Source organism: Corvus hawaiiensis, chromosome 3, assembly GCF_020740725.1.
Source record: "Corvus hawaiiensis isolate bCorHaw1 chromosome 3, bCorHaw1.pri.cur, whole genome shotgun sequence".
NCBI lineage: Eukaryota > Metazoa > Chordata > Aves > Passeriformes > Corvidae > Corvus > Corvus hawaiiensis.
The window spans coordinates 18,803,229-18,831,111 of record NC_063215.1 but is presented as its reverse complement, the minus strand read 5'-3'; the positions used below and the strand labels follow the sequence as shown (position 1 = coordinate 18,831,111).

Sequence of the window (27,883 nt, the reverse complement as noted above, 5' to 3'; positions counted from 1 at the left end):
GACAGCAGGGCAGCTTCAGCTGAATCTTGGCTGCAGCGGAGAGGGGGAGCTGAGCTGCTCCAGCTGCCCACAGCCCTGCTGTGGGGGAGGGGGGGGTTCCGTGGGTGGAACAGGGCCCATCGGTTCCAGGATGGCTGTGGCCCGGCCTGGCCTGGCCCGAGCAGGGCCTGGGCTGGGCCTGCTGGCCCCTGCACGGGGTCCGCAGCCACCTGTGCCAGCACCGGAAACGAGAGAGAGATTGGGGGGGGAGTTTGTCTATTCTTAAGTGTGGATCACAAAGGCGGTCACAACTTTAAGTGGCTTAAAGAATTGTCCATATTCAAACTGGCCAGCTGATAGGTTCTGTTAGATCATAGAGGAAGCTGTAAGCACCCCTTTGCAAGAACATCACTTCTGGGACTATGCTTGCTAACCCATGACAAGGTAAAGCCATGCAGAAATAGTGCTGCAAACTTTGACCTTACTTAAGAGTTGCTTTAAGTACTCTGCAAATAAGGACCTATAAACTAAAACATGTAAGACCATTTGACATGTGGAAAGGCACATTGAAAGACTCTCACTAGCCCACACCTCAGAAAGCCAACGAAATAAAACTACAAGGAAGAAAAGATGGGATGTGAGTTGAAGAAGGAGAAGGTTGGTGCACCAGGGAAATCAGATCAGTTCTGTAGTAAAGTTTATTTTTACAAACTCCCATTAAGAACTCAGTTATCTACATTAAAGAGAGATATTTCGTGGCTTGCTAACTTGGCGGCTTGCCACCAAATGACCAAGACTAGTCACTACTGGAGTTATTGGAACCTTCTTTCAACCAAGAAACTTACTGTTTGCTTTCAGTTTCTTCTAAACAAAATAAACAAAATATTATCAAGCACAAATTGCCAAAAAAAAAAAGGAAAATTTTCACATGAACAGGGTGCTGAACTAAGGAAGAGAAATTGCAGGCAACAGAACTCTCAGCCACATAGCCAGAAAACAGAAGGATCTAAAGTACGAAAAACATCAAGAGACATTTTCATTTATCACAGTGTCCATGATTTTTTAATTGTCTGGGACAGTGTTGTGAGCATAACAGCATAAGAGGAATGCAAAGGAAATGGATCACAAGCTTCACAACGAGTTCAGATGTAGCCGGAGTAAACTTGTACTTCCAATCTTAATTTTTTCACATGTGTAAATCTGTCTTGGGTTGTACATGGCAGAGGTTGTGTGGGACTCAAAGGGAAAGCCCCTAGTATCTCCCTGCAATTCCATCTGAGGTGACCCAGCATACAACAGCACAACAGTTTTTTTAGCACTTACTATATTGGTTACTACCTGGGAAATATTCCCACTCTTGCTGCTGTTGCTTCAGTAACAGCCACAGTCACAAAGACAGTGGCAGTCATTTATTGGTTTTTGACTTCAACACTGCTGCTTCTTTCTCCCATAGATTCATCTCCAGTAGGTCCTCAGCATCCTGCTCAGCACAACTTCCAGGTCATCAGGTCATGTTGGGTCTGTTTCTTTTTTCTTCCTCCTTCTGCTGTGGGATTCACCAGCAGTGACCCCAGACCTTCATCTGAAAGAGAGAGCAACCTCAAAGTTTGTGGATGAAGGTTCATGGAACACTAAAGAAAGACTGCACACTCTTGGTGGATGGTCAGTTGCCAGATCTGCCCATTGCTGTGGTTTTCAGAATTTATACCAACCACTGTTTCTTTTGTCCTGAACTAAACTGAAGCCCCTTTAGCATCCACATATATTTGTGTGCTCTCACTAAATGTATGGATTAGCATAACACTTGGCTTTGATTTGAGAGTGCACAGAGATAAAACAAGAATATCAGGATAAGAAAATAGGACACTGAAGTTGAAGTGACAGTGAATGAAACAATAACTGTAGACTTGAGTGCATGCACTGAAAGGACACTTAGTTCTAGTTTTCATTATTACAAGACAGCAAGACCACAAGAGCAGTGACCAATAGAAAGTCAGTGGGGAGGAAAGAAATCTCCTTGGAGTAGCGGATTAATCTGTACTGCAAGAACCATGCCAACATCACGATTCAATAGATAAGGGGTTGCTAATAAAGAGCATGCTGGCCTTTTTGGAGGTGTCTTGTAGCCCATAGCAGAATGAATGCACAGTGACAAATTTTGCCCACATCCCTGTTTGTGAATTAGGAATCATGGCCTCCTGTACAAGATGGTCTAAAGGACAACTCAAAACATTTTGATATTAAATACTCTGTGGGAGTAAATCACATCAATTACGTTAATCAAAAAGTCTTTTCTTTCCCCCTGTCCTCCTCATCACTCTTTTTTTTTCTTCCCTCCTCTGCCTTATTTGCTGCTTATCTCCTTCTGGATTTTCTGCTTGAGAACTCAGGCTTCCAACCCAGCTTTCTAAATTAGATGGCATAGATAAGATACTTCAAGATGTGCTTATGTGTGCCTAGCACTCAGACCAATTTTGTCTTTCCTTCAGAGGTGGAAATACTCATTCACATCCTCTACCTCTGAATATGACCATGACTGACTTAACAGTGTTCTGGTCAGCAATCACCAACCTCAAACAGATTTTTTTCTTTTTAAATTTCTGGGCTGAGACAGATTCTGCTGGTCAGATATGAGACAGAGCATCTGAAATGAGGATTTAAATGGTAACCATACACAAACACATACGCATGCAGTCTCTGGTGCAGGAGGAAGGAAAAAGGTGAGAAATTCTCAGATATAAAATAGAATTGGGGAAACAAAATGAGTTTCACTCACATGTTCACTGCAAAGTAGATAGGCTAGAACTGTTCTTAAAGCACAGCACAGACTTTATCCTGTAGCTGTGTCTGAGCAAATGTGTCAATTTTCTGTGGACAGGCAGGCAAGGTTTTAAGGGGATGTGAATAACAGGGTGGGATTCTGGGTAAACCTCAGAGAAGTATGTGGATTTCACCTACTATGAAGGCATATCCATAGGCACCACTGATATTTCTCCCCTCCTGTACTTTGGTATGGCTCCGTTTCTTTTCAAACACAATTAAATCTAACCACCTACCTACTAGTGGACCAGGACTGTGGAAGTTTCACTGAAATTAGTCAAGACTCCAGTAATTCCACTAGTCTTAGTGGATCTTTCTGCAGCAGCAGGTGTTTGCTAGCAAGAGAAGGGATTTCATAATCTGAACTCTACTTGCTGAAAATCAATCTGCTGCCAGGATTATTAGAATCCCTGCACTGGGGATACAGCACATCGGACCCTAGAAAACCTACTTCAGTTACAGAAACTACAAATATACAAGTTCACAGGATTTATGTGAACCAACACAGGGGTTCCTTTGGCCGCTTTCCCACCAGACCATTGCATTAGATAGCGGCACAAAACTTTCAAACTTGTGTATCTACAATTTGGGGGCATATTTCCCAATTTCTCTTCACAATCTATTCACATATCTCTAACTGTCTCTTTGTACTACCCAGAAATCCCAAAAGAAAATATAGACAAATCACATGTGATTCTGCTCCACGTCCAGAGGAATCCACCACATCTGTGAATCCTGCAGTTTTACTGAAGTATTAAATATCTGGTAGGAATGCACGTTCAAGCAACACTGGCTTGTTTTCATTCTCTACTTACAAATGCAGTTTGCCATGGCCAGCCGATTTTCTGAGGCTCGCTGCTAGAGATATTCTAGGTTGGGAATCTTTGACATACACCCTTGTTTTACTGTGCACCATATAATATGCTACTAAATCAGTTCCTTCCCCTAGCCACTCCAGTCCCTTGGGCTTTAACCCCACTCATTGACAGCCACCTTGCTCATGCTCCTCTGGAGAGACTTCACTTAACAGATTCCTTCTTGATTTTATCAGAATGAGTATAAATATGGGCTATCTCAACCCAGCAGCCTAGCTCTTCCTTAAAGTACTGAATTATTTCTGTTGCCCGCTGTATCAGCAGACTGAGATAGCAGCCCTGAGAAAATAAGTCCATCTTGGTATGACTCATTTCCACGAACTCTTGGTTCCTTTTATTTTGAATTAAATTAAAATACAGTGATTGATACTGGCATACTGGAAAAAATCAATATTTGACCCAAATACCTTTAACAGTAACATGTTCAAGTGTTACAGTGGTTTCCTCTGGAGAGCATAGATTAGATTTTATATTCATTCAGTCCAGAAACGACAATATTAATGGAATAGAAATGTTAAGAGTTGAACCCACAAATTACAGGTAGATCAGAAAAAAAGTGTGTCTTTGTTTTGTGTCAGACATTAGGGTCTGAGAGTACGTAACCACAAACCAACAAGCATGGAGTTCAGTACAACTAACAAGCACTAATTGGTTTTCCAAGTCAACCAGGAGAAGATACAGAAGTACTTCTTGGGCTAAACAAGTAAATTATCATAGAGAGAACCCTCTCTAACTGCCACATCATGTTGACAACACAAAAGGAAATCACATCACAAGACAGGGAGGATGGAAGTACAGAGGACCACCAGTGTGAAAAAGAGACAGAAACAAATCCATCCTTCAATAAAGCTCTACAAAATTTCTCCACCCCCTTTGCCTTCGTCTTCACGCTGTGTTGTTCTGTCTTTGTTAGTAGTTGTCTTCTTTCTGGTGTCCTTCTTATTTCTTCTCTCCTTCCCCTTTTTTCTTTTTTTTGTCACTGCCAAAGCACATAGCCTAACAAATTCCACGTGTGTGAATATGGAGTTTGAAATATACATTATGCTTCTATTTTTCTGTATGTTCAGAAAAGGGGTTTGAGTTTGGAACTTGGTGTTTTGAGTGTTGAGCCCAAATGGAAAGTGCTCACATAGCATGTGATATATCCTCTTCAAGGAGACCTGGAACACCTGCTGTGAGTGTAGCTCAGCATTCACATGTGTGCTGCTATTCTGAATGAAAGAGAGCACAGAAGACCCACATGCATGTTTGAAACCTTATGGTAGCAAAAAAAGTGTAAAAATCTCTAAAGTTCTAATGCAATAATATTGCAAGTACAACTTGCATGATTTCTGAGCAATGACAACTTTTTGGATATTCCTATATTGCTCTTATATTTGCAACGACAGACAATATAATTGCCTCTTTAGGAATTTCTCAGCAAAAACATATTAATAGCACCAGTCTGGCTCAAAAGTACAAGGTCATTCAAATTCTTTCCAAATATCCTTCACCAAGGGCAACCACCACTACTAGAAGCAACCCCTTAGGTTGCTAAAACACTTCATCCCTTATGGTATGTCAGAGCCACAGACATTTGAGGAGGAAAAAAAGCCCAAAAAGACAGCCTTATTATATTTACTTGCACGAAAATCACAAGTCTTTCCTTTATGCTTCTGACAGAAATGTTTCGATTCAATTAAAGGAATTGCATTTAGTATCTGCATATTTATCAGCTGCTGTCTGTTGTCCTAGTATATAAAGGCAGAAGACAGAATATGTTTTTACATCCATATCAAATAACATGAGAGAGCTGGAACACATGCTATGAGTGTAGCTTAGCACAAAAATGAGTTAAGCTAGGCACAGATCTCTTTGAACACCCTAAATGAACACTTGACAAAATGGAAAAGGTACAGTGTTTTCACTGACAAGAAAGGGGTTTTACAAAAAAAAAGATTCAATTTTATAACCTACATTATTAGAGTTAACAAAGGGAAAGACAAGATATTGGAATTCCTCTCAGTTTGTGGACTTGTTTATTTAGGGATTTGTATTGAAAGTATTAAATTCAACAAGACGGGTATGATCTTTTTAGTCTACTGTATTTTATATCTCAAAAATATGAGCACATGAAATAAAGATATGATCAAGCCTGATACATAATCTCTTAGGCAGAGCTTGTGTGGGATGACACCTAGGTTTTCTTTTCAATACCAAGGACAGAGCAGTTAAAGAAAGACAAGGGCAGCCTAAAATAGCCAAGTTAGAAGTTAGAAGTATTCTAAAGTTCTACTATTAACAGCTATCAGTGAAGCCCACTGAAAATCATCTCCTGTCAGCGCCAGACGTGGCAAGAGTCTGTTACTGCCATCTGCATGCTGTTTCCTGACTGTGACACTGCTCATATTGCCTGTTTTGGATAAAACAATTCCACACAAACTGTGCTTTTTTACAGACTTTTGAAGAACCCCACATGATATTACATTGTTTTATTACAAAGAATTATAAAGAATTTCATATTATGAAAAATTTAGCACTTTTCTTCCCGCCAATAGGCACCTCTTCTATCAATTCAGAGGGCTGCGGGGGTGAATCAGATTCCTACTCACATCATTCACAGCAGAACACAAAATCTGTGTAATGAGTGGGAAAATGGGGTTCAAAGAAAGCAAAAGAATTTTGCATGCATTACCTTGAAGAGCTAAGTTTTACCTTTACTTCTGCTACGGAGTTTTTGTGTTACACTGTCAGTGTACAATTACAGAGGCCACTTAAATCAGACTTCTCCTAGATCATTTCATGCTCTTCATTTTATGGCCTCCACATGGTCCATGAAATCTGTTTTAGAAATAAGTTAAGTACTTAGGGTTACTCCCAATAGCCCAGGGAATCTTTGCTACCAGAACACACAAACTATGAAAACAAACAATGAAATTATACTATGAATGCAAATTATGAAAAAACACATCCTATCTTGTTTTAAGCAAGCTTGGGAACTGACAATAGTCCTTCTTTACTTTAGTTCTCCCATCAGTTAAACAGGAAAGTGACATCCTTTAACCCAGGAACACACTGAAATTATGTTAATGAGCAGATAAGAAGCACTAGGACACTAGGCAAGACTACCATAGCAAGTATTTTTACCCTGATATGGTCAGTATTTCTACATTCAGAATTAGGTTTGAATCTTAGGGACAAAAGGGAGGGTCATGCCTCAAACAAAGAAGACTAAAGTAAATGTCAAATTAATACTCTTTTTGTGGGTACCAACCATTCAGAGCGGTGAATTAGGCAGTGACTGTGACATAAATTATATGAGATCTTGTAATTAAAGACACTTTTGCTTTACATACAGTGCAAGGGGTTGTATTAAGATTACAAAGACTTCTAGCATTTTCCATTATTTATGGTTTTGATTTTGCATCCTTGAAATTCTCCAAATGAAATCTTCCAAAATGCAAAAAGCTTGTTTTATTCCACCTTTATAATTTATTTCTGAATCCAAGAGAATCAACTTTCTTCCACTGATGGGGATTCCAACCCTTCACAGGAAGTCTTTATGCTCTTCTATCTCAAAGTTAGTTGAGAATACTTTGATATTCTTTATCACATGCTCATCACGTTTTGGTCATGGAACTGAAACACCTTTGAGTCAACAGGTATAAATAAATTCCATCATAACATGAATAATGCCAACCAAATTGGGCTTTTTTAGTCTATTAAACAAGTAACATATACTAATGACAATGGAGGTACACCAGTGTAATTTTGTGGAAAGTGACACCTATAGTCTATATTTCCAAAAGCAATCCAGTGCTTCTCATTGAAATAATTTTGCAGGGATTTTACACCTGAATAACTTGGAAAAATTGATGGTTTTAAATTTTTGATTTTATTTTGCACTTGATCTTTGAATGAGTAACTCAGACTGTTAGTAAGACCATGTTTGAGAGGTAACATAATATTTTCTGGATCTGTGAGATCAACACGTGGTCAAATACCTTTTCATATCGGTCACCAATTTCCTTTCTGTTTAATATAAAATTTCTGGAAGGCCAGAGGGGAGAGAAAAGCCAATTGTCTTGAAAGTAAATGCAAAATACATTTAGAGGACAGAGGGAATTAATTGCCTACACCATGTGGCAGTCAGGTTACCTCCGGAAGGACAATATTTCATAGATTGACAAGAAATAAAAATAATATCTGTTGTAAAATTATCTACCCATTACTCTTACTGGTTCTTTGCCAGGCTAACCCTTTCAACAAAAGTGGTCTAATACATTCAGAAATATTTCAAAATTCAAGTTTCTTCTGCACCTCTTTGCTATCTGTTAATGTTTGGTTATTTTAGCCTTGGCTCACATCAGTAGTTGAGGGTCTTCCATCTATTCACAGCGTCCCAAGAGAAAAAAATATTTCCATTTTATAGACCAGACGACAAAATATATTGAGAAGACTAGAAGGGCAGAGGAGTTAGGTGCCCTATCACTCTTGGAAAGTCATAGGCCAAAGTTTGGCATTAGGCTCCTAAACATGCATGGAAAGAGCCTGGGATGCAACATTGGGATTTGTTGGGCCTATGTCCTAGTCAGGAGTCACTTCAAGCTAGCTGATGCTGCAGAGTTTTGGTAGGCCCAAATGAAGGAATGTTATTCTTTCTCTCTCTGACTGCATGTCACGGTTCCTTTACCTCCTCCTGGAGTAAAATCAGCCTTTACTCAAAAATTCACTTGGAGGACAGTTGTACAGCAGCTCCTGCCTCCCTTAATCCAGTGTCAGTGGCTATAGCACTCTGCTCACTGTGAGAACATGGTTTCAGTTCCTTTCTCTAATTGCAAGGAACTTGAAATTCCCAGGTGAATCATTTTGCTACGAGGTTGCATACTGTGGTGATATATGATGTTTTTAGCACTGTCTGTTGAAACTGCAACATTTTGCCAAAATACAGAAGGAAATTATAAGCACGAGCATGGCTGGTTAGGTGCCATGGTGGTTCGGTGGTTGGGAGGAAAAGCTATGAACTATTTTCTGCTCCTCTGAATATTTAATACATAAATATTCATTGAATTCAGATAATATTTACTTAAGCCATTAGTCAATATTTTCCTCATTAAGAATGGCAGGATTTGACCCATTCCACAGTCAATCCAGTGGCACCAGGTAAATAACATAGTTTTTAACTCACATTTTTCATACAGAAGATTTCCTTAAGCAAATGGAATTAAATTTACAAATGCAGTACACATAATATTTGGATGTAATATTAGCTCCATCAGGAAGAAAAAATCCTGAAAGTTAACAAAAATTGATTGATGCTCCCTGACTGGAAGTGTCTGTAATTTTTTGCATGATAGCAATATGGAATGTGTTAACTCCATGAACACCAGTCTCCTTTAAAACTGCTGTTGCTATTCTAACCACATTATCAGCCTCACACATGTTTACCTCAGGGATATTTAGCTAGCCATAATTGACTTTTGCACAAAAAAGAAAGCTGCAGGCAAGGTTTAATCCTTTTGGGCTTGCCTTCTCAGTAAAATAAACAAGTATCTAGGAGAATTGTAACTAGATCAAGTATAGAATCAGAGCATGAGGTGAATCTGTTCAGTCTTTTTCAATTTTATAATTCTTTAAATTTTCACAATTAAGATATCTGGAAAATAACAACATCTTTGCATGTAAGATGTTACAAATAAACAGAGAATTCAGCAACTCCACTTCCAATAACAGCATTTCTCTAATGGTTATTTAACCATGTCAGATTCTTTCATGGAGGTGGTTTAAAAAAGCCTGTTGTACTAATATCACACTAAACTTCAGCTGATAAGGTTAATGCCAGGCAGCAGTGATTGCACATAAACTTTCGGTGAGATTCATCTTGCTTAATATGGTAGGTGGTGTCATGGTATAACCCCAGCTGTCAGCTCAGACCCACACAGCCTCTCACTCCCCTCCCAGGAGGATGGGGGAGAGACTCAGAAGGGTAAAAGTGAGAAAAAGCATGAGTTGAGATAAAGAGAGTTCAGTAGGTAAAGAAAAGCTGTGCATATAAGCAAAGAAAAGCAAGAAATTAATTCATAACTTCCCATGGGCTGGCAGGTGTTCAGCCTGGAAAGCAGGGCCCAATCACACATAACACTGACTTGGGAAGACAAATTCCATCACTCTGAGCGTCCTCCCCTTTCTTCTCTTTCCCCCAGCTCTATATGCTGAACATGACACTTGTATGGTGTGGGATATTTCTTGGGTCAGCTGGGGTCGTCTGTCTTATCTGGGTCCACTCCCAACCCCTTGTGCAGCCCCAGCCCCCTCTCTGGTGGGGTGGGGTGAGAAGCAGAAAAGCTCCAGAGTCTGTGTACGTGCTGCTCATCAGTAACAAAATCATCCCTGAATTATCAACACTGTTTTAGTCACAAACCCAAAACACAGGCACATACCAGCTACTATGAAGAAAACTTAACTCTGCCCCAGTCAAAACCAGCACAGGTGACTAAGACTGGTGTTCAGTAGGTCCTTTAACCTGGTGCTACCAGGGAAAGAAAGCAGGCCTGCACTGCTTTTACTTACATGCACTATTCCCAGTCCTGCACATATTTGTCTCTTGTGCTGATACCAACATTTGTACAAATATATGGTAAATTGTTCAGGGAGCTGATCTGGCTGAAAACCAGCCATTTTCACACAAGCTTAGTTTTAGCTCAGATCCACTCACCACATGGTGCATCTGACACTTTGTGATGAGCACATGAGGAGGGGGGAAGACTCCAATACTGTTTCTTCTGACAGCAGGGCAAGCTTAAACTGATAATTCATCTTTGTCTTCAAATAGATGGAAGGAAGCATATTCTAGAGTTGCATCTTTTCTTTGCTGACAACAAAAGAAGCTCAGAAAACTAGCTTGAGCTTAAATTTCTAATTGCAGACAGCTGAAGTGAGAGAGATCTCATCCATGAACAAAGCAGTCCATACTATGGTAAAAATTCAAAACAAAATATTGTTTTAGGTTCTAACTCTGTACGTCAGGTCAACCATCTCAAGTGTAGGTAAAGGCAATCAGTGCTAGGCTATGCAATAGATGAGAAGGTAGGTCACTCGGGATAAAATTGTTGCTTCATAAAATAAGCAGCAAACTTCTTGTTGATGTAGAGCACATAAGAATTTTATCCTACAGTCCTATGTTTTAATCTGTTTTTATCCATTGCTTAGCTCTTAACAAATAAATTAATATATATCTCCCTTCTCTATCTGTAAAATGGTCATTGATAGGACTGTATTTGTAAAATGCTTTCTAACAATATGTATGAAGGAATTATTTAAGTGTTAAGTACATTTTTATCTACTGACAAGTCATCTGCTCTACTAGCAGAACAGTTACAGAAAATGTTCTATATATTTATATGCAGACAAATCTAGATTTAAGTGAAAAGATTGAAGGGGGGAAAATGAGTGATTTCCCGAATTTATTCTTTCATATATGAAATTCTGTATAAAAGTTTTTGTAAACTGTTCTCTGACCTATATCACAATTTATATTCCCCACAGGAAAGAGAAAAAAACCCAGCTGCTTAACTTTTAACTTCCATCACTAGTCAAGTAACTGTGGTCCAACTCAATGTGTATGTGGAACGTGTATGTGGAAATAAGAAGCAGGTTTTAACCAGAGAATGGTACTCTACACTCAGAGTGATAGAAAGAGGTTTGATTTTCTAAATATAGCAATTTGGGGTGTTTCTAGCAGATACAATAACTTTAAGCATGTGTGTGTGTGTGTAGGGGAGGTGTTGTAATGAGTCAGGCATGATATTATTGTTTTAATCAAAAATCAGCAATCATGGTATGAAAGCCTATAAATATATTATACATATCTATAGATAGATATAGATATCTATCTATAGATATAACTATAGATAGATATAGATAGATAGATAGATAGATAGAGATATTTATAGCCTATAGATACTTCAGCCTTTTCCTATTTTCTTGGTTTTCCCTGAAAATCTATGAAAATATCATTGAGAAAAAGATCTTTGAACTGGGTGCCTGAAAGTATTACTGTAGGTTTGCAGAATGTAGTACAGCTTTGCTTTATTGTTAGTACATTACACTTACAGTGCTAGAGCAACCAAGTAGAATTGGGAGAGGGGGAAAAATGCCAGTCTCATGAAAAGTCCCTGACAGAACTCTGCCTTCCTTCAAGGAATTCAAACATAACTCAAAAGATGACAGGAAAGGGTAACAAACATTTGAATACTTAAGGCTGGAGATGACTAAAACTAAGAGGGAAGCAATAAGGGCAATAACAACTGCACTGTGGTTCAGAAATAGAAACCTTTTCTAAAGGATGTAGTGAAGTATGAGAAATCCAGAAAGTCAAGTTGTAGCAAAAGAAGTCAAAAACCAGTATCATATGAGTATAGAAATCTGTAAGAATGTCAGCTTTAATAAAATGTACACCTTCAATACATAGTTGCAGCTGAAAGTGCAAAAAAGTACAAAGCTGAGTCTGGTTACATGTTAGAAGAAAATCCAAGTTATTCTTACTGATTGTATTCTGTAGTGATGACAATCACAATAACAATATTTGATGAATAAAAATAGGACTATTCTCATGAAATGTATATCCACACACATCTTAATTTCTTTTATCAAAGTAAATAGAGGATCATAAAATGGTTAAGGTTGGAAGGGACCTCTGGGGGTCATGCGGTTCATGAAGGATCACCTAGAGCTGTTTGCCCTTGACCATGTTTAGACAGCTTTTGAGTACCTCTTAGGCTGGAACAGGGAATTTAATACCACAACTCCAGAACTGTCTCTACAGATACTTTTGATTGTCATTCCATAGAAGGATGTGAAAGACTTCCAAAATTTCCTCAAAATCCTCTTATAAACCTTAGAAAAATCTGGGGTTTATTAAACCACTATGTTAGATGGTGTTGGGACAGGTTCTTTCATTAAGGGTGCAGCAACCCCTCCTGCAGACTGTGAGTCTGAGAATAGAATGCTGTAGGACATATTTAAGAAATGTGAATATATCTCAGTTTAAACTCCTGTATAAAAATTAGACTAGGTGTATCGAAACTAGAGAGATTGAAAGCACAGGTTGCACCTGCATTGAAAGAAATCCATCATAGAAAATATAAAGAGCTAAATATACTGCATTAAAGATAAAGATTGATTATTATTCCTCATCAATTTTTAATACATCAAGATTTTTCTCATATACTTATGTAGTTGCAGACAACTGGAAATAATTTTTGCTCAAACCATTACTTTTGCTCAAACCATTAGATTACTCCTATTTTGGAGTATTATATGCCATCACCAGTCTAAAATCCTAAAAAGGTTGTCACCTCTTTAATATTTTTAAAGCCTCGCAGAGTACTTGCAAAGCTGAAATTTTATTTTCATGTACATGAAAAGATAACAACCTTTTCACTGTATTTTAAATCACACGTGAAGTTGAATTACATTTTAAGAATTGTCACTTATGCATTGGTTGCATGATTTGTCATTCACTGGGCTCCTCTTATTAAGGAATGAAAAGGCAGGAAGCAGCAATTTAACTAAGTAACATGTTATGCCATGGTCTCCGGCAGGTTTAGGGGAAGTTTGTTTGATTTACTCTGGGCAGTGCGCAGGAGAAACGAGAAAATTCGCAGGATGTTCAATAACAAACTTTTACTTGCAAACTTTAGAATATTAAGGTACAATATGGTACTCTGCAAATTTTAAAATGTAGCCATTTTGGTTAGAGATGCAACAATATAAAAGTGTAAAAACAACCCTTAAGAAAATGTATAATGAAAAAGAAAGAGAAAGGATAAGACTAGAAATATATACAGTCTCCACCCTTGGATCCACAAATAAGACTTGACTGTTGCAATTTTTTGTTGTTGGTCGAAGTGATAGTCACAGTCTTGATCTGTTGGGGTGGTGGAAACCCATGAAATACAAAGCCTGGGGGGTTAGTATTATGCTCAGGCTCAGTGGGATTGCCCAGGTACCTCTCCTAGGGTGAGGAGTTTTATGCTGGATGATGTAATACTGTGGTTCGTGGGACACTCTGGCAGTCTTCAACACCTTCTAAGACATGACAGCTGCCTCTTACGTGTCAGCGTAGCTTGGTTGTGTCAGTTATGGCCCATCAGAAGGCATGAACTCCTTCAGGCTTATGTCCTGGTACTTGCCCTGAGGGGAATTTTCACAGCTAAGCCACTTGTGTAAGGATATTAACATGATGAAAAGCACTATCGTACCCCACAGAAGCTGCCCCTTTGTTTGAGAACAATTCTACAGTGAGTAGGTCAGCAAATTAGGGCCATTTTCAATGTAAATTTCTGAACAACATCAGAAACGCATGCAAGTTGTAGCACACATTGGTGAGATGTAACAGAGTTGGGTACATATTCTACTCATCCTCCAGTGGAGTAATACGGAACAGAACAGAACAGAATCTAGAACATCATCTGGAGCAATCTACAAGCAATCTTCTTCAATACTCTACTAAAGTTAGTCTGCTGCAATGCCTGTCAGTCTATTAATAGCACTGAGACTGAGGACAGCACGGCAGCCAGTTGTTTCATTTCTTAAGGAAATATACTTTTTAATGAACAAATATATGAGAAAGTTACACTTTCTTCCCTCTCCAAACCTTCCCACGTCAGTTATAACATTTATATTTTGATCTCACAGAGCCTGTTTTCCAGTAGGTTGTAAAACGTCCATTGGGAACTATTCAATGTATGAATAAATAATTCTCTGTATGCTATAATGTGTCTGTTAATGGCACCACAAATATATTGATCTCAACCATCTACATATCAACATGGTTGTCTATATCAACACGTGTAAAAAACTGCAGTGGACAACAGCTGGCAAACCACTCAGGACAGCAAGGAGAAACTTGCAATGAAAGATTGCACTGGAATTTGTATAATTACAAGTTTCACAAAGAGATAAATCTCCTGTCTCTGCTTCTCTTTTAAATTTCTGCCATATAGCATGATCAAGAGGTTATGCATCTGAATCCCAGTTTTCCTATATGCTAGCCAGAGGTTATCCATTTGTTTGTGGAGCGGCTTCTGGCTTTCCCATCCTCGTGTCCTTTATTCTACTTCCAGCTGCCCTGAATAGTGATCAATAAGTTACCAGTCTGTGCTGCAATCAGTTTCCTAACTCATTTCTGCTCCCACAAAAAAATATCTTTTTCTTATTCTTTTTAAATTTTTTATTACTCAGATCAATACAATCAGAGTTCTGCATCTGTCTCGCCTGCACTCAGCAGAGCCAGCCAGTGTGGGGACCAGCCAGTTTCTCAGTAATGTTCATGCTAAGAGAGCAATTTTTTTCCCCCACACCAAGTTCCTCCTAATGACTTCCTCTGAGATGCCAGGGGTGGCCTTGCTTCCCTTCCCCACAACTCGCTGTCTCTGTCCTGCCATGTCTGCTTTATAAAATGACGCCTTCCAATTTTAGGCCCATTTCTTTCCCCACAAGCAGTGAATGCTCTGTTAATCTTTAGGAATGGATCTCCCAAGAAGGCTGTAACTTCTATTTTAGGGAGGATTACAGTCTGGGTGAATGAATTTTATGACCGCAGTTAGTACTATTTCTAATCTGCCTTTGTTATCTAAGGTTTGGTAGAAGGTCACAGAAGTTTAAATTCTGGACTACCTTGCCAGAAATCATCTGCCTAAACAGCTTTAAACTTCTGATCCTTTTACAGATCTGACCCTGCATTACTCTGCATGTGTTGTGGGTTTACAGAAGACCTCATATCCATAGCCAAATTTTCTGTTAATATTTCAAATACTAGTCAGACTTGATATAGTTCCTTCATCTTCACGTGATTAGAAAAGCTACATTTTTCATAATTCCCATACAAGAGTCTGCCTAACACACGACAACAATTGAGAAACATAATTCCAGAAATTCAAACCAAAAAGTACAATGCTTTTATTAGAGAAATTTCAAAATTATAAAACCAACTAAAAAGAATCCATGGTGCTACTACTCAAAATATTCTGGAACAAAATCCCCTTCTCCTATTCCTCTCTTCCAAAGAATCCTAATATTAAGCTTGCGAAAAACCCTCAAATTCTTCAAGTGTTAAAGGCATGTCCCAACAAACAGTAAATAAATCATCACCGATAAAATAGATTTCATTTGTGTTAAATGAATGTCAAGATTACTTCCACTGAAATGAAAGCCAGATTCAGAAACTAGATCAGGAATAGAGCATTGTTTTCCCTGGAAAAAATGTGCGTTTTCAGTCTACACTAAGGAAAGGAGGAAGTGAAAATATCTACAAATTAAAAGGAAACTTATTTGAAACAGTGATCTTAGATTTGTAGAATCACAACAGTTTCTTAAAATTGGAGTCCCAGCATCAGTTTATTCAATGAATTATGATTTCTTTGTTTTATAGTACATTTAAAATCACTTAATCTAACAAATTCATAAAAAGACAATTTTTTAAAAGTTCATATGCCAATAACATATCAAATACATTCTGTAAGTTTTTCTTTGCTATATTCCCAGATTAAATATAAGTCTATAAAAAGTAAATAGCTCATTTAATGTTCAACTTTTCTTGTTTAAACTTGATGAGATTTGAATTATATTGTAAGGAAACTCATTGGAAACCCTGTAATTTCCTAAAAAAAATCAGTTCAATTCAATGTCTAATAAAAAGCAGAGTACTATTTCAAATTTAAGAGATAAAATGTACTGGGCATCTGAATCTAATCCAGGATTTACATGATTAAAATGGATACCCCAAAAAACCAAGCAAAATTTATGTATATAACTTTAGGTACCAAAGTTTGAAAAATTACCTAAAAATCTATGTAAAAGTATGAAAAAATCTTCAATCAGTATGCATAAACTGTGTCTGCCTCACTTACTGACTGTGATAAAATAAAGGCACCAGGTCGGGAGAATATTTTTGCCCTGAGGTGCTCAGTACCAAACTGAAAGCCCAGGGGATAGTTTGAGGACCAGGAAGACAATTTTTTTCCATGTCAAGTGCAATTATACTGTACAGGTCTTCTCATGTATGTTGATCTAAGATTATGATTTTCAAATGAAAAGGGACAGTTACCTCCAGAGTAGGACAAGATCATTGTTTATTGCATGTCATGGGAAGCACAGGTAAACACAATTCAAAACATTACTCTTCCAAAATCAACTAGAATCAATCTTCGAAATGATGTCACAGAAAAAAAAATTCTCATGAACAACTAGGCAAAATTTCCCTGAGATTTATTTAATGAAAAGCAGCAACTATACCTTGCTTCACAAAAGTGTATGTCACAATGCAGGTGAAACCCACATCTAATTACTCACCAGAAAATGGCCTCTCTGACATGAAACAGGGAAAATTGTTTCATAAATCAATTTTGCACTAACATTCTAAACAAATACACACCACATGTTTGAGATGCAATTACTTTGCCTTGTACATCACAGAATAAGGTGACTTGCTATTCAATGGAAGGAGAGGTGAGAGTTGCTCTCTGTTCCCTGCACTGTACATAACAATCTATTATTAGAGAAATTATAAACATTCACAACAAATACATGGTCCTCGACTCTCATGCACAGGCTCGTCTTAAACCTCTCCATGCAGCATTTCTTCACACCAGGGCCAGTGACAAGCTCAGCACCATCCCACAGCAGCAACTGCTGTCTGTGCTGGCTTATCTGCCTCCCACTGAGCATACCACATAAATAATTTAGACCCAGCCCTTTCTGTGTGTATATGGTTAATGGGCACTTGCATCTGCTTTCCAGAAGCTTCTGGAGTAAGAAGTACTTTAGACGGAAGTCCTAATTTTTTACTATTTTAGTATTATTTTTATTACATTATCTTCTTCAAACGAGAAAATAGTTGTAAGGACAAAATAGTGCACGCTTCTACAGAAAGAATGATGCAAACACTACTACTTATACTGTCTTAATACTGCTGCACTATTTGTCCCACTTCCTAAAACTGAGTTAGGGAGTTTACAATGAGGTACATAACTGAAAATGTCTTGCCTGGATTTCAGGGAGCAGCATGAAAAGACAGACAGAGATGGGAGGTGGTAAGTCAAGCTGGTTTTGGTTGGGAGAGAGTTAATTTTCTTCATAGTAGCTATTAAGAGTCTGTGTTTTGTATTTGTGACCAAAACAGTGTTGATAATAGAGATTTTTTATATATTGCTGAGCAGCGCTCACAGAGAGTCAGGACCTTTCTGCTCCTCACCCGACCACACCAGCAAGGGTGCTGGGGGTGCACAAGGAGTTGGGAGGGAACCTAGTCTGGACAGCTGACCCCAACTGACCCAAGGAGTATTGCACACCATACAGAGTCATGCTCAGCATATAAAGGTGGGGGAAGTAGGAGGAAAGTGAGTGGAATATTTGGATTGATGGTGTTTGTCTACTCAAGTCTCCGTTATGCACGATGGAAACCTGCTTTCCCTGGGTGGTTGAACACCTGCCCATAGGAAATGGTGAATTACTTCCCTTGTTTTGCTTTGGTTGTGAATGTCTTTTGCTTTACCTATTGAACTGTCTTTAGTTCAACCCATGAGTTTTCTCACTTTTGCCTTTATGATTCTCTCCCTCCATCCGATCAGACAAGTGACTGAGTGGCTGTGTGGGCCTGGGGCTAAATCCTGACATGAGCTAAGGGTTTACAGCAATCCCACCCTTCAGATTCAAAGGGGTCTGAAATGCCTACTTCTACACATACAGTTTAGACATATTTGTTTTCTGTGCGTGTGCTCTAGTCATCAGAATTGCTTTTGCCCCTTTACTGTACTTGTTTCTTTACATCATATGGAAATCTGCTTGGCTTGCTCACCCCACATGACAGGGATGGTTTGGCTGAGGTTATTGTAAACCTGATTTTCCCTCACAGTACCAAGAGTACACAAGAGCAAATCCTTGAGCCAGCGGTGAACCCAAGCGCAGCAAGTCCAAAGCTGCCTTGGGAAGAGGCTGCTTTTTACCAACATCTTGTAGTCAATAGAAGTTAAATAAGCTGAAAGGAAGTGTTTTCTTGATGAGACAGCTATAAATCAATAAATAAGGGATTAAAGGGATATTCAAAATGAAGGTGTCAACATGGGAACACACAGACAAGTCGGTGTGAATGAAGGGAGATGGTGGGTTTACCAGAGATGATGCTATTTGCATAATACATCAGTTTATACTTTCACAAGGATAAACACAAAGATGAAAATTTATTTGCTTAAATCCAAGCTCATTAAATAGTAAATATCAAATTACTAATAGTTATCTTAGGTAATCTTTGTGGAGGAAGGATTAAATTTACAAAACTGCTTGGCTTTGCCCTGACAAATCTGACACCAACACACTAACCATTTCTTCACTTCATTACTAATTTTGGTTTTAAGTCCTGATGCTATGGTTTCTTTACTTCAGTGTTGGGGTAAATTCACCACTGTTTTAAAATATACAATTCTGCATATGACTATATTATTTACAAGTTATAATATCAATACTTTAATGCTGGTGATAAATTAATAAATATCATTGCTGGCATGAAATACATGAATTACAAGGGTTGAAATATACAGATTGCAGTCACTTCATCATCTGGTATCAAAGCAAAAAGCATTGTGCCTTTCTTCATCACATAATCCTATTCCACTTTTGTCCTTATATATAATATGTCTGCTTTTGTGGCACGTGGTATGCATTCAATTAAGTAATAGCACTCCAGATGTGGTAAGTGCCCTGCTCTGGCTTTACATTGCAGCACAATGTGTCATGTATTGGCAAACTAGACAATGATCTGATTTACAATGTGTATTACTCTAAATGTGAAAACTGCTCATAAATTGCATTTTTCGTATCTATCACTTAGTCTTCTACTGCTCATACCTGACTTAAAAAACTGTAGGAATTACCCAGTGAAAAGAACTTGAAAGTTCACAGCATCCTGCAGGAGATGAGGCATTGTAATGCACATCCTCAATTCTCTGCAGGATTCAGCAGACTGCAAATCTGTCAGAGCAGAGTCTGTGGGGAAACTGTACTTTTCAGCCATCTCTGTTGTATATAATCCACATTATATGATGCAATAAGATACAAAATTGTCAGAATAGTCCAGAGTTGTTCTCTCTTTGCTTAAAATTATATGTGCAAAGACAAGAAGACTGAAGTACAGTTTGTATGTTTTGGAGCTGAAATCATATTGTCAACATGATGCATCATAAATTTTAAACCATCAGCTGTCATGGCTGATCTTGTACAGGTGCTGAACAGTAAGCATTTGTGCTAAAATAACACCACATAATATATCAGTTCTGATAAGTGTTACTCCATGCTTTTATCTAGACACAGTAAACAGAAAAAAAGAAATAAGCATACAGCATTGTGAACACTCAGAAGTAGATACAACTTTAAATAAATGCTTGAAAATAAAACCTTAGGTCCTGGACAGATGGTATTGTCCTACAACATTTCTTCAGAAAGTACACCAGCACATCAACATCTCCAGATTTTGGGAAATGTGCATTGTGACAGAATCATCAGTCCAGCTGTAATTCAGATTTCTCTCCTTTCCCAACTTCTGCCCACAATTCCTGTCTTAAGGGCTTTTTAGGTAGGATCACTCTCACCCTATCTGGAAAACTCTCAACCAGTAAAGCCCACAGAACCATAAGAGCTACCCTTTGGTACCATGAGAAGAAATGAGCAGCATAGGGTGGGGTGGATAGGAACTGCTTGGTCCAACCTTGCTGCAGCCAGAATGGCTGTATCTGGCCATGTCTTTACTTAAGATGTAAAATAGTTGCACTAGGTGGGGTGGAGTTGCTAGGCTGGTACCAAGTAAAGCTTTGAGAGAACAAGAGTTTCAATTAAAACAACCAGCAAACCCATTACTCCATGTTGTGTGTAAATAGCGCCAACTGCCCAGTAAAATGCTGTGAGGAAATGCCCTGGTTCACTCTTCATCTGTATGGGATGTCTGACCCAGCCAAGGCACGTGACTCCTCAGAGTACTTGGTAGCTTAACCAGCACTGTTCTGGTTTGATGCTCCTTCCAGAAGTGCAGGCAACACCACGGTGCAACCCCCAGAAGCTCCCCTCATCCCTGTGCTCCCAGCTGGCCCACAGAGCAGAGACACCCAGCAGGAAACAATTCCAGCTACTGTCAGAAAAAGAACTTAAACTTGAAATAATGGGAACCAGATGACTAAACAGATCATTAGAGGTGACCAGTTTGTTGACAGGTGATACAGCAGGGGGAGATATGTTTAAAACACACACAAACTGTGATAGTGGATTGGTTTTAGTGGAGTTAACATATGTTGCATGTCAAATAATGAGACAGGAAACAATGAAGATTATACTGAAGATTTAATTAAAATAAGAATATGCTCTTTGAAAATGTATTCTTATATAATGGCAACCATGCTCCAGTTCAGAAGCTTTCAACTTCTTTTTAACATGACTGAATAACAGACCTTCTCTTCTTTGTATTTATAACTTGAAAAAAGGAAAACTTTTAACTTGGACAATTTCACTTTTTTGGTCATTATTTGAGGGTTAGAGGTGCAGAGGCCAAAAGGTGACAACTTCCTTTACAAGGTTATTACTTGCAGCTCATGCAGAGAGGTAGTTCCAGAAATGTAAACTTCAGGGCCACATCTCACACCTGTCTCTAGGACAGCTGCTGCTGCTCCCTCCGACAGAAATTTGCCTTCCCATTAGTACAGTAAATGATTTATACTACAACAGTAATACAAAATTACAACCCAAGAAAAACTAGCACCAAAAGAAAATCTCTACTTCTAACTCTTTTTAAATGTCTAACAGTGAAGTCAGTGCTTGTCAAAATTGCTGTAATCACAGTCCTTTTATACACAGGTCAGGCAGCCTGCAGGACTGGAGAATACAGGAGTTTCCACACTCACTGTAACCAGGTGTAATGAATGGCCGCAAGAGTGGTTGTTTATCAGGCTGATCAGGACAAGTGTTTATATTTGCTGCACTGAGAACCTTTGCATTGTTGTAGATTAAAGAACTACAAACTTTTTCATCATTTAAGAACTAACTTCTGATTTAAAGAAAAGCACTGATTATTTGGCTGTTCTTATAATGGGACCAAGGTTTAGTCTTAACTGACTGGTGTCCATAACAGGAAAACTGAAGGATGGTGACCAAGGCCAAGTGGGTGATTTCTTACTTTCATTTAGTCCCTAGAAATGTGTTGGTGCTATCACAAGAGTGAAGAACGCAGATTAGTATTTGTAGATCCCCTTCAATCCCATTGCAGATGAAGCTGTGTCAGCTGTACAGGTTGCTGACTCCAGCCCCATCTGCTATCCCCACTGCTGCAGCCCACCAGCTCCTCCAGCCTGCTAGCAGAAGGGTTTGTGTGGCCATGTCTCCACCATCCCTTGCAGAACCAGCCAGGTTAGCCAATACTGATTGTTTCAAATCTCAGGGTTATTTGGCTCATTTTAACTGAGATGGGTTTGGATGCAATTATAGCAGCAAGTCATCAGCAGTGACGTGGCAGAAGCAGCCCTCATGTCAGCAAAGGGAGGGTTACAGGGAGCTGGGGCTGCCTGGAGGCATCACCTCCTCAACTGGCCCCAGAGCACCTGGAAAGGGTGCACAGACACCAGGTGAGTCTCACTGGGGGAGCCCACTTCAAACTAATTACTTCACAGGCAATCAAACAATCATCAGCTGATAACCACTTTTGGATATCATGGATCTGACTGATTCACACAAGAGACCAGAGCTGAAACTCTCTGTAGTCAATAATCAAAGCTCTGAGCCAGCTAATTCCCTTCTGTTAACACTGCCTACGCATGCACAAACACATGCACATGTTTTCTCTCTCTTTTCCCTTTGTCTGCCACCTTGAGCTGTAGCTGCAGATCCGAGGCAGGGCAGGGTGAGCACTCTATATTCTCTGCAATTACCCTGACATGCAGTTAGACCTACCTCCAGGTATTAGGGCCTGGAACATCACTGATAGCACCAAAACAAAAAGGTCGATGCTATATTTTTACAACCCAGGCAAGACAAAAGCGCCTCTACAGTAAAAAAAATCTTTACAGTATATAGCATCAATGAGCATAAGATATATTGGTAGGCTTATTCTTTTAAGATGCAACCACAGGGGCTCTTGTGTATGTTTGCAAAGCAGACTGCTTAGCATAAAAAGATTCTGCTCTGTTTGTGCAAGAAGAAATGGGCCATTCTTTACTTTCCTATGGCATTACAATTTCCAACCCTCATTGTCTATCACTTTCTGGGTGGTAAATTACTGTTTCTTTAGCAAAGGTTCAGATCCACAGGCCTTAGCAACTCCCTTTTAAACTTTCAACGGTGTATTTAGAATAAATCTTATAACGAAGTTACATAGTGTAGTACCACACAAGTAACAATGGCATTACTTCCACATGGTCAAAAGTTTTTAGGGAAAGATTTTTTATTAGAAGGATCCAAAATTCAGTCACAAAAGTGAGACGCAGCTAACAGTTCTCATAAGAAAAGAGGGGGCCTGGGGGATGACAATTGAAGTCTCAGTTTTGGACAGAATAGGTAACAAGTACAGAGCTTCAGCAGCTAGGAAAAATGCAGGCACCTCCCCAAAGAATTCAACAAGGTAATTTTGGTAAGCTCCCCAGTGAAATTAAATTGAAATATCTACATATGAGGAATCCAGGTTCAACACCTCAATAGTGGCAAAATCTTGTGTTGATTTTTTCCAGCTTCAGCTGAAGTTAATCAGAAAGCACTCAAACTTACATCCCAAGTCTCTTGTCCTGCAGAAATGAACTGGAATGCCAGAAAAGCCAGGAAGGCAGGACAGTGTCTTTTCAGTCATACTAACAAGGCTAGCCCTACACTGGTTTAAACCCAAAGAAAATCAGCTTGTATGATGGTTGGAGTTGTCTGTGGTAGAAAGGAACACAACGATCCATGAGGTCACTCTCAACATCATCTTATCTGTGCTAGCCTAAATTTACTTACTTTGAGTCTCTGACTCATATAAGCATGTTGCTATAGCTTTTTCAGGATGAAGGGCAACAGGTTTGATTCTGCTTAATTAAAAGTAACCAGCAGATTTACATAGACTTGTACAGGAATAAGATAGCCCTAAGTTACTAAATCGAACAGGCATTACAATACTTGCAAAAGAGAAGGAAAAAAAGTTAATTTTTTAAGGAAACAGCTAAAATAGCTATAAAAATAGACAAAAATTTACCAGTAGGCTTTGTTAAATAGAAAGCCTTTCTTTGTTTAAGTATGGATGCATCAATTTCCAGCAACTTTTCCAAAAGCATTTAAGTGACTTGGGAACTTAAGATCATTACATGTTTTTGGAAAACTTCATATTCTAAATCATATTGCATAAAAATCTGTGAAAGTTTCAAGGGATGGACAGACAGATGTCCAAATTGGTTTCTTTTTTGTATTCCTTGCTTGTAGCTTCTCCCTCTGTTAGCTGCCTTTTTTAATCTCACTTTTTTGGGAAATAAAAAAAAAAAAAAAAGAAAGGAAAAAAGCAGTACTCAGACACGCAGCCTGGTTCAAAGCTCTGGTGGGTAGCAGGGAAATACTTTAGAGATCAGGTGAAATGAATTCAAGATGAGTGAAAATGGTCTTTGGTTCTGCTCTACTACCTTTTACTGAAGATTCACTGCAGAGACGTGAATCATCTCCATCCATGCTGTGCTTTGCTTCTTGCAGGCATTTTTCACAGGTCCCTCCTGCTTCTTTTGTCTCCCAGTGTCAGACACGGTGATTTACCATTGGTCACTGTGGCATTAAGGGCTTACTACCAGTTAGAACAAGTGTGGAGGAAAAGGAACCTGCTGCAAAATAAATAAATAACATGATGGCAGACACCTTGTAATAAGGAATAACAATTAGGTAATGAAGACAGGGAAAAATGGGGAAGCACAGATTCTGTTCACTTGGCTTACAGCAAAAAACAATATTTTTTACTTTAGATCAACTAAAATCTCTGCTTAAAGTAAACTGAGAATACAATTAGATTCAGGCAACTGGGCTCTTTGTCTTTTTAGAAAGAAATCTCCTTCCCAGCCAGAATGAACAATAGAAATGTAGAAATAGGGTAAAAAAATACTTTTAATGAACACATTAATAATCAAACAGATGTAATTGTACAAGACACTAATGGAAACCATTGTTCACAGAAGAAGACAAATATCAACATGATAGAATGCTGGTTTTATAAGGTATATGAAACTTCAGCTCTCTTCTCCAAGTTATCCCCTCAAAAAATAAATAAAGATCATGTATTAAATATAACAGTGATTCTATTTAGAAAATCTAAATCGCTGGTTTTTAGAGCATTCAAAAAACCTAGGAGCGGTACCTGCAGTCTTAAATTTTATGTCTTCCTTCAAGGACTGTAAATAGTTCTGGTGTTTATGATAAAAGAGATAGCAGGAAAAAAAAAGAAGAATATATAGGAGAAATATGCATATTTTACCTGAAAAGGAGTTTTGTCTTCTTCATTTATGTATAATAGTCCAGAGATCCTATATATGTTATTAAAATTTAATGCTAATAGTATGCTAAGAAAAGCACGTACTGCTGTTACTACATACGCTACAGTACAGAAGAGAACAAAATCACATTTTAAAATCTCCCCATTTTTTCCCCAACACTTTTTATTAATGTTTAAACTCTTAGATGTGTCTCTGAGGTCTTTTAAACTCTCAAAAAAGTCTTCAGCCAAACCCAGACTACACAAGGGCCTGAGCACTGAGTAAATTTAAAAAAAAATCAAAAACTAAACTGAACTAAATATAGAAAATGATTTCTGAGACTTTTTAAAGTTCTGTTGGACAACAAAACTAAAACTACAGATAATACCAGGTTCCGTTCCAACAAATACCATATTAATGGACTTTGTGATAGTGTTTAAAACATTTTCTGATTTTTCAGAGAAGCATATAAGAACCAAGGGCCAGTGCTCCTTTATCATTAGTAAGAGGGCTGTTATTTTTGGGGCAACTCATTGTGCCTGGGATAGTTTTGGAGTGTATTTCCCAAAAGATATTCCCCAAACTGTTATTCCAAGTGAAGAAATGTTGGATGTATGAAAGCAGCATTGTTTCCTTAGAGCTTTTATCACTTATGGTTTGGACCCAAGGATTTAGTTTATTCTATCCCTAAATTAGGGCATGTCATGGGTTGACACTGGCCAGCTGCCAGGCACCCATGAAAGCTGCTCACTCACTCCCCTCTGCAGCTAGACAGAGGAGAGAAAATTTAATGAAGGGTTCATAAGTTGAGATAAGGATCAAGAGAGATCACTTATCAAATACCATCACAGGCAAAACAGGCTCATTTTAGAGATATAAAATGAATTTATTACTAACAAAATCAAAGCAGGATAATGAGAAGTAAAATAAGCCCTTAAAAACACCTTCTCCCCATCCCTCCCTCCTTCCAGCTCTACCTCCTACCCCAGTGGTGCTAGGAGACAGGGAATGGGATTATGGTCAGTTCATCACCTGCGGCTTCTCCCAATGCTCCAGGAGAGGAGTCCTTCCCCTGCTGCACCGTGGAGTTCCTCCCATGGGAGATAGTTCTCAGTGAACTTCTCCAATGTGAGTCCATCCCATGAGCTACACCACCCCCCAAATGCTGCAGCATGGGTCACTCTTTCATGGGGTGCAGTCCTCCAAGGACAGGCTGCTCCAGCATGGGAACAGGGCCCCTCTCTCCACAGGTCTCCCACGGGGTCACAGCCTCTTTCCAGGAATCCACCTGCTCTGGAGTGGGCACCTCCCCCATGGGCTGCGGGTGGATCTCTGCATCCCCTGTGGATCCATGGTCTGCAGGGGCACAGCTGCCTCACCATGGGCTGCACCACAGCCTGCAGAGGAATTTCAGCTCCAGTGCCTGGAGCACCTCCTGCCCCTCCTTCTGCACTGACCTTGGTGTCTGCAGAGTTGTTCTGCTCATGTGTTCTCACTCCACTCTTCTCTGGCTGCAAATACGGCTGTGCAACAACCTTTGTTTTGATTTGTTCTCAACTATGTTATCACAGAGGTGTTACCACCATTTCTGAGTGACCCAGCCTCGGCCAGCAGCGGGTCTATCTTTGGAGCTACCAGGGACTGGCTCTGCCAGATGTCGTGGAAGCTTCCAGAAGTTTATCTCAGAAGCCACCTCTGTGGCCTCCTCCACACTACTAAAAACAGGCCATGCAAACTTAATACAGGAGGAAAAAAACCCCCCACTTTTCGTTATATAATTCCAAGGGATCTCTGAGAAGGGACGTTGCACTGAAAGCCAGTAACTTTTCTTGTTGTTAGACCAATCCTTGGCACAGTCTAGGCATAGGCATGATCAGTCAGCCAGAAATTTTTGAGGCAGCCTCTCTGTTTCAGAGCATGAGACACTTCTTCTTTTTCTTTTTAATCATCATGGACACAAGCTGCTACATGCAGATGCTCTTATGACCAAAGAGCAGTCCTGGGAACTTCCCTTCTAGTAGTACAACCATGGCCAGAGGCTCCCACACACCACAGCCAAGCCTTTCCTTTGAGACATCCCTCCTGGGAAGAGATTGTGCTGTTCCTCCCAATAACTGCTCACTTCTTTTTTTCCTGTGGACTACAGGAACTACTGCTGAAGGCTGCCACTTCAGGTTCTGCTGTGGAGACAGATCTGAGCCTATTGTTCAGCCATGGAATATATTGCTCTTATTTTAGATAATTTTCAAATTATTTCCTAACAGCAGGAAAAGCAGAGGATGGAGACTGCAACACATGGCACGTGTATATCCACTTTCGATCCCCAGGACCCCCTTTGCAAATGAGATTTTGTACTTTATAGAGTTTTGTTTTCCCAGTAGTAAACTATTTAAATGGATAACCACATTTAAGCTACTCCTGGGGAAGAGCCAATTTAAGAAAAACCATCCAGGAATTCACTGCAAATGAGATGCTGCCTCTCCAAAGACTTTGCTCCTTGCCACCATGGTGACAGGCTTGGGATTGGCTTCTAACAGAGAATACCAGAAAGTTGGGAATTTGCCCATTATAACTTAAATTAAGAGGGTTGGAACTATATAGACAAAAAGTGATCTTCCCCCCAGTATCCCCCCGGAAAGCCCCCCCCAGCCAACCCTATGTATCTTTCCTGGCAAATAAAAAACAGTAACCACATTACAAATACTGACTACAGCAAGGTAGTGA

General features: G+C 39.2%; 1 long non-coding RNA gene across 1 annotated transcript; it reads right to left on the bottom strand.

The window, feature by feature from the left end:
• Positions 1 to 1,018: 1,018 nt before the first annotated feature.
• On the bottom strand, positions 1,019 to 26,535 carry LOC125324011. The gene is made up of 3 exons (XR_007202753.1): positions 24,326 to 26,535; positions 6,369 to 6,494; positions 1,019 to 1,561 (listed from the first exon to the last, which is right to left on the bottom strand). It is a non-coding gene; the product is annotated as an uncharacterized LOC125324011 (long non-coding RNA).
• Positions 26,536 to 27,883: the final 1,348 nt, after the last annotated feature.